General features: G+C 37.9%; 1 pseudogene; it reads right to left on the reverse strand.

Moving 5' to 3' along the window:
- Window positions 1-3,980: 3,980 nt before the first annotated feature.
- Window positions 3,981-5,869, reverse strand: LOC149237919 (putative LRR receptor-like serine/threonine-protein kinase IRK; annotated as a pseudogene).
- Window positions 5,870-6,845: the final 976 nt, after the last annotated feature.

Consider the following 6,845-nt stretch of genomic DNA (forward strand, 5'->3'; position numbering starts at 1 on the left):
ACCTTTGTTTGCCAACAGGTCTGCTTCACTATTCAAGTTTCTGAGGATATGAAGGAATTTGTAGGAGTCGAAGTCGAGCAAGATTCTCTTTAATCTATTCAGAGTTTTGTTGAGGCTTGCATTGGTGAACAATTTGCCCGTGTTTAAATTTTTTATTAGGATCTCTAAGTCTCCAAAAGCTTGGAATTCTTTGTCTCCTCTGTCTCTGGCTATTTGACAAGCTTTGAGCAGGCCTTGGATCTCTACTTGATTGTTGGTTTTCTGCCCGATGCCCCAGCAGAAACTGTCCCTTCTTGAACCGTCCGAGGCATAGATGACCCCTCCTGCTCCTGCTATCCCAGGATTACCTTTGGAGGCTCCGTCGAAGAAGATGGTGGTAATTTTTGTTTTCACCACCATTCTTGAATAGTAGCTTCGAAGTCTCTTTTATGCCATTCCGGATTCGCTGCTTGAAGGGCTGATAACTGCTTCCGTGGATAGGGAGAAAGGGGGCCCAACCACCTTTCTTCTTCAGGGAGCAGCAAAGCGTCATCTGAAAAATATTGTTGTTTAGATGCTTCCAGGAGGAAGGCTTTGGCCTTTGCCACTATCGAGAAAGGGGCTTGCTACTTTTCATTGAAAATCAGATCATTCCGGGTCAACCAGATCTGCCAGCATACATATTTGGGGATGGCATTCCAGACTTTTCTCCAAAATGATTTGCTGGGGACTTTGTTAGGATAACTTTGATTCCAAGCGTCAAATAGGTTTGCTATAGAGTTAAATTGGGGGACTGTGATTTGTAACTCATGGAGAATGGTCTCCAAACTTCTTTGGAAAAATTACATTCCATGAAGAGGTGCTTGGCTGTTTCTGAGCTGCTTCTGCACAGCTCACATCTATGCGGCCCAGCTATGATTTTTTTTATCAGATTGTCTCCTGTTAACAACTTGTTGTGAACCAGTGTCCAAAAGAAGAAATTTACTTTGGGTAAAGCTAGCGGATCCCAAACTTTCCTCCAAAACTGTGGAGATTTACTATTGTTCCTGATTGGCTAGAGGGTGTTGTAGGCTTCTGCTATTGTATAGCTTCCAGATTTCCCCCACTCCCAGCTATCATTCATTTTCCTGTTCACTCGGGCTGCTTCTTCCAATAGATCTTCAAGGATGCGTCTTTCTGGAACTCCAAAGAAGTCCCACCCTTGCCAATCATCATGATTGTCCCATTTGGATAATTCATAAACGCTGTTTATCCCTGCACGTTCCAGCCAATTTTTCAATTCTTTGATTTCTTCATTTTCTGCGGGAGGGTCTCGATCCATTATACTAGTACACAGGTATAAATTTACACTGTTGAGAATATTTTAAATACAAAGATAATATGACATAAATGCTCCAAAAATCGGAAAAGAAAGGAAAATATATCAATTTACAAGGCCTCCTTTGCCACTTCAAACCATTTCAAAGTATCTAAACCTTTTCTACCTTCAAAGAAAGAAGGGTTCCCAAAATAAAATGCTTTGAGATAAAATCTAAGCAAACCAACCTAATTATCCATTGTAGCCTATTTATATGATGTAGTTTTAAGTTTCCACACAACTACAATACATCTCGTTGAATGTCAATATTTCGACGCAGAGGAAAATTTTCATTATTTAGCATTCATCATGGAGTTATTTTCATATTTTCCCATCAAATTGAAACTAAATGATGTGAAGTAATTTATTTTTGTGCATAAAAAACTAAAAGTGAGGATCACAAGCCTTTTTCTGATGTAAATCTGATAGACATGACTTCCTCCAACTCTGGAAAGCAAAACAACATTGGATTTGCATCCAAGGCAAGATGCATAATCCCTATTTGAGGGCTAAAGCCAAGCTCACTATTACCATTAATCTTGACAGAAGGTTTAGGATATTACCTTCTTGAATGTAAATATTCAATCTATTTTCTTGTTGGCAATATTTTGTAACACAATAACTTCTCGCTAGAAGTCATTGCATGTGACAACCTTAGGTGGATTGTTCCTCAATTGTTCCTCGCTCAATGGCTTGAGCCACCCAACCAAATCAGAAAAATAACCATAGAAGGACCAAAATCCAGAAAAAATACTATAAATAAAATGCAAGTAAAAAGGGAACAATAGTGAAAAACCTGCATACCTGCAATGGAGTAGAACCTGGACATTGACACCGTGTCCTTCTCGTGTCAGATGAACATTTTGATGTAATCTCAAATAATGGATGAAGAAGATATATAGGAAGAAACCTAATAGATTTTTAGGTAAGGGCAATAGGGTTTGGGAATGGTGGAAGAACAAGAGTTCTAGTTTGAAAATCTATGTTCCCACTCGCATCCTAAGTGCCCTACACTCCTACAATTTTTTATTTTGAGAGGGTTTCTTTCTCTATTTGGGTTTATTTCTATATTGTATTTGTATTATCTCTCTCTAGACTTCACGAGACATATGGTTGAGAAGGAAACGTCGATGTATGTATTGAATTTCAACTCTTAGACCTTCTCCCTTAATGCTTGTTTTTTTGGGAAAACTTCCCTCTTTATGTTAATACTATCAATTGCTCCAAAAAGGTGCAAAGAGACCCCAATAAGAATGTTAAGTTGAAAAATTTTGTGGTTTAGTTTTCATAATTAATTAAATATAAATTGATATATTAGATTTAAAATTTTAATGTTTTTTTATTTTTATATTTTTATATTTTTTTGTTTTCTTGGAAATATTTAGGCAAGATCCACAAAGAACCCAAGGATCCAATACCACAAGATGTTACATAATATTTTGTCACACTTCCCGTCCCATATCATGAAGCGTCAAAATGATGAAATCTATCAGTGTATTGACCATGAAACATATACAAAATCATCCTTGAAGGAAAGAAGAAAACTTGCCCTGAAAGAGTTCTGAAGAAACTTGCTTAAAAACCTTGTTTTCGGGATCAACGCATTTTGCACCATCGGTGACCCATGATGGTAACTTGTTGCACTATATTAGACTAGCACTTCCAACATGACTTTTATAAGGAAAACTCGTGTTGAACCTCTTCAAGCATCTTTTCCTAAAGTGGAGGAGAAGCTTCTCTTACTAGAAGTCTCAAGAACGTTGCACTGGTTACAGGTGAATAAGGATTAGAGTGAGATCTCCAATTCTTGGTCCTTGACCCTAATTTAATGGATCTTTCCCTTGAGTTTTGGAACCTATCCCTCCTTTAATGGATCCTTAACTCCCTCTCCTTCCCTATAAATGAGATCCCTACTATCCACAACGGGTTGGCTATTGCTTGATTGCCTTCTTAGTGTTGAACTATGCCTGAATGCTGCCCATTTCGCTAAGGAGATAGGAGTGCTTCAAGTTTAAGGCTAGGACTTGGAAAATCACCTAAAGGAGGCTTCCAACATCAAGGCTTAAGTGGTTGTAATGCTCCCTTTACCATTCTATTTAGAATACATTATTTGTTTTCTTTCCATAAATGTGTCTATCATTGCTCATTTAGTATAATACTTTATCCGTTATATGGTTTATATTGGGATAGTTTTTGCTATGTATGCATTTCTTGTCTCCACATGATTTTCCTTGTAGGTATTCATCTACATCAGCAAAGAGGATATTGAGCATGGAAGCGGAAGAATAAAGGATGACACCAACGTCTTTTAACATCAGAGTGAGGTAGGTCATCTATCCTCTTTTGTGATTTCTGGTATAAACTAGGAAAGCTTGCACATATTTATCCAGTTTGTTGTTAGATCCTCCCATAGGAATAGAGGGATCATTTTTGTCTGGAGAAAGGATTTCCAGCACAACACCATGGATCATGAGCAAGATAACTCCGAAACAGTAGTCACCTACTACTGAATCTCCACCTTCAAACTTAGCATTGCCTTATGTTGAGCCATCTCAACCCTTAGTAGAGGAATCTCACTCTTCCATCAATATTAGTCACATAAGTAAGTTGCATTCCCATTCTTCTTAAATAAGTTACAATTCCTCTACTGACTTGCAAAATAATTTGAATCCACACAAGTTAGTGCATTTCCTTCATCTGGTAATGACCAAACATTGTCACATATGATCACAACATCATCCTCCATATATTCAACTGGCCTTATGTCTATAACAAGTTCTAACAACAACACCCCAAATCCATACACATCATATCTTTCATTTATCTTAAGGCTCTGACAAGAAAATTCAGGTGCCATATATCCTAATGCACTCTATATTTTTCTACTAAGAATGTATCTATCAAGCATGGGAAACAACTTTGCAAGGCCATAATTTGCAACTTTAGGGTTGCAATTCTCATCAAGCAAAAAATTGATGGATTTTATGATATAGTGTATGAATGGTAGTCTACAAGCATGGTGAAGATGTGCAAGCCCCATTGCGCTCCTCATAGCTATATTAAACCAATTTGACCAACTTAATGGGGGATATATTTGGGATATTTCATGGAGTTGACTATACAAACTTCCACTTTGAATCTAGTCATATATAAGAAGCTATAATTGAGGAGTACAATAGTAGCCTTGCAAATTCATTATATTTGGATGCTTCACTTTGTGCAAAAGTTTTGTCTCCTTCTCAAAATATTCTTGTCATTTAACCAAATTTGAAACCATCATATTCTTTATAGCAACTACTCACCCATCCCCTAGGATTGATTTGAACACAATTTAAATACCTCCCCTTCCAAGCTCACAATATTTGTTAATCAACGCGTGAGCACTAGTCATCCAATCCGTAGATGCATGATCAAATTTGGGTGTAAACATAACCATTTTTCCTAGAGCCATATCATTGGATGGGGACTGAGAAAATCTATCAGGCATAAGATTCATTGATTTTGAATTGGAATGTTCTTTTATATTCAGTATAGTCACAACAACAACACCAAATGCAGTCGTACTTGCTGCAGATATTGCAATTATTGTAGAAACACTTTTGCAGATATTAAAATTCTACAGATATTCTTGCAATCTTAGCTTCTGCAGATATCACAATTCCGCTGTGTGTATATCTAATCACATGAATTCCTCCTCCGGTTGGACTCCCTCTTGTATTTTGATTTATAACTATTGGGTTAGGCATAACCATGGGACAAGTAACATTCACTCCCGATCCACATAGGCCTGCATTTTCTTTGAAATAAGTCTTGTTTAATGTGTTTAATATACGTCTTGTTGGTATCCTCCCTTTAAGTTTGTTGTGTGAAATGGTTACCCATAATAGATGACCCAAGTTCCCTAATTGCTAGGGTAATTCTCTAGTAAGATTGTTCATTGCCAAATTAAGCTTTATCTGTCGACTCAACTTGGATAACTACTTGGGTACATTTCCAGTCAAACTATTGTTTTCCAAGCTCAACAAAGCCAAACATGAACATTCACCAATTTCTACAGGAATTCATCGAGATGAGACATTTCCATCAGTTGCAACACTAAAAGAGCATTGGCATTACCAAGTCCCACATGTATGGCTCCAAACATATGATTGTAACTAAGATCCAAAGACACTAATGAATTCATGTTACCAATCTCTGAGATAATATTTGAGGTGATAAGGTTATATGAGAAGTTCAATAGCTTTAAATTGGAGCACTAAGTGATTTATGAAGATATTTCCCCACTCAACCTATTATGTGAAAAATCTAGTTCTTCCATAAATTAGTATAATTTTGTGAACCAGCTTGGAGAATGCTTCCACTAAGAAAATTTCATGATGGATATATGTTTTGTAAACCCAACAGAAAAAACTCACCAGGAATGCTTCCAGTAAAGCCATCCCTACTGAAATAAACCGAGTAAAGCCTACTACAACTTAATAAAGATTCTAGAATGGGTCTAGAGAGATTACTCTATGATACATTTATGAGCATAACATTTAGTACGAAGGATGTTGGATTAATGGGTCCTAACCTAGGTTCAGACTTAGTTGCACCAAACAAATCCCTACACTACTGTCCCTTTTGGCATCAATCCACGGAGCGCGGACTGAAGTCCTACCCGAAGCAGTATGGGGGGATGCTGGGACCAAGTTTCCACACCCAAAGATCAACGTGATGTCGTTTTGTGCCCTAAATCTACCCTCACGCAGATTGATAAGCCCTTATGGCTTATCAATGTAACTCCCTTTAATCAGCCTCTAGACCTCCGCGAAGGTATACGACTGGCTTATGCGGACATTGAACAGGTGACTTAACTAGTTACGTACCTTGTAGATTACTCTTAATCCCATATTTACTCAGATCTGCTTAAGTGTTTGATAAATTTAACATACAAATATATAATCTTCACGTAATCACTTAACATCATTTGTGTTCATATAACAATATAAATCAAGTAAATTTACGCATCAATACATCATTATTTCATAGAACCATTATTCATCACACCATAAGTGCATTTGTAGATAATAGAAGTAAAGAGATAATCACACGTATTTCTTGCCCCAAAACTTGGGCTTTTGCCCCAACATTGACCCAGGGGACCCCATCCCAATAGGTCCCCAACACAAATATCCCGACTCACCCTCGAGTCACTCAGCTGGTGTGGAGATCTTTCTACAAATATCCCCCAGCTCTACTTGTGCAATCACTACTTCAGCCATGCTCTGGGTGGCTACTTGCTTGATCTATTCTACCGTCTAGTCTATGGCTGGTCCTGCACTATCCTCCTTAATCTTCTGTTGTGTACTCTAGAAGTTTGCTAACTTTTACTGTATGTTAGCTGAGACTATTTAGGCTTCATCCAACCAAGGCCCCAACCTAGCCTTAAGGACTGCCTCTTTCTTCTACGTTGCTTCCACCGGTGTAAGCAACTGTGTAGCCTCCTGCAGCTTGGCGAGGCGCTGTG

Source organism: Pinus tabuliformis, chromosome 8 (genome assembly GCF_031772625.1).
Source record: "Pinus tabuliformis cultivar Carrire ecotype Pingquan chromosome 8, CPIR1, whole genome shotgun sequence".
Taxonomy (NCBI): domain Eukaryota; kingdom Viridiplantae; phylum Streptophyta; class Pinopsida; order Pinales; family Pinaceae; genus Pinus; species Pinus tabuliformis.